The sequence below is a fragment of the Geospiza fortis genome, unplaced genomic scaffold (assembly GCF_000277835.1).
Source record: "Geospiza fortis unplaced genomic scaffold, GeoFor_1.0 scaffold138, whole genome shotgun sequence".
NCBI classification, from domain to species: Eukaryota; Metazoa; Chordata; class Aves; order Passeriformes; family Thraupidae; genus Geospiza; species Geospiza fortis.
Window position 1 is genome coordinate 10091339 of NW_005054307.1, and position 1230 is coordinate 10092568.

At 43.7% G+C, this 1230-nt stretch overlaps 1 protein-coding gene across 2 annotated transcripts in view; it reads right to left on the minus strand.

Moving 5' to 3' along the window:
• Positions 1-1162, minus strand: part of ST8SIA6 (ST8 alpha-N-acetyl-neuraminide alpha-2,8-sialyltransferase 6) — a 44194-nt gene extending 43032 nt beyond the window's left edge. The window contains exon 1 of one of the 2 annotated variants that reach the window (XM_005418601.3): positions 1030-1162. The gene's annotated coding sequence lies outside the window, so the exon portion shown is untranslated. The remainder of the gene's footprint in view (positions 1-1029) is intronic. The other variant, XM_031066756.1, reaches the window with a different exon arrangement.
• Positions 1163-1230: the final 68 nt, after the last annotated feature.

The window sequence follows — 1230 nt, forward strand, 5'->3', positions numbered from 1 at the left end:
ACTGTTAGGGTACACTGCAATCATTACTGCAAGTAACATCACTTGCATTCACTTAGGGAAAGCATAGGCTGTCAAATTCAGCTAGATTGAGTAAGATGGTGGCCTCAGTAAGGTTAACTGCACTGTCACCACTGTCTTCAACACAACCAGGACATCATCATTTCTGTGAAAGACCCAATTCTTAAGTTCCTTCTAATTTTTATAATGTGTTTTTGACTGTAATATATATTAACATATAATAGTCATGGTAACTGCAAAGGTAATAATGCCATAAAAAGTAAAAGAAGAAAGCAAAAAATATTTCAAAACTACTTCTTACATAGTATTGATCTCATGTATGGATTACACCACCATCTTCTGCACTCTTAGTTTTCCTACAGTGTGTGGGGACCCAAGAGCATAAAAACAATAGTCATTAGTATTGAAGTCTGCATTTACGGCACAACGTTTCACAGCTGATTTTACAAAGTACCTTCATATTAAAATTCACAGTATAAAAAAACAGGCTGTAAAGCAAAAATCTACACTGATCTAGAAGGTCAAGACACAGGATCAAATGAATGGGCTCCCACAAAGTACAATGCCACCCCAAAACTAAACAGGCTTCATACGTCTGGCCTTCATTGTAAATGGATTGTAAATGATAAATCTGTATTTTTAACTAAATACAGATTACAAAAACAGTAACAGCATTTCCCAGCTCCAGCTCCACCTTCCTGGAAAGAAGAATAAAAAGATACCTGGAACGTGTCATTCAGCAGGCACTTTTTGGATCGTACGCTAACAAAATTGCTCTACGCAGTATTTTATTGGGCTCGAAACCAACGGCAGAGTGACAGCCGTCAATAAGAGGGCCCAGGAGCAAATAATTCATTATAGTTAAAGCAAAGTGCCATTTGCCGTAATAATCTCTAACGCTCTCTCTGCTCAAGCTACCGGAACAAAAGCAAGAATGAACTGGAGCGAAGGCGAATTTCTGCTTTTGCAGACCCGACCTCACGGACCCACCTGAGGGCGTCCAGCCCGTACCTGTTCTCGGTCTGAGGAAGGGGCGTCAGGGGAGACCTGAGGGCTCGCACCACTTTCGGCGTGACAGCCGCTACTCCTGCGTCCTCCTCCCAGCCCCTGGCAAGCGAGACGGGAAAACAAAGTTGTCAGGACCAGTGATTGAACATCACCCGGCGAGAGCGGCGCCGCTCTCCTGCCCGCGACCCGCGCCGAGCCCAGACC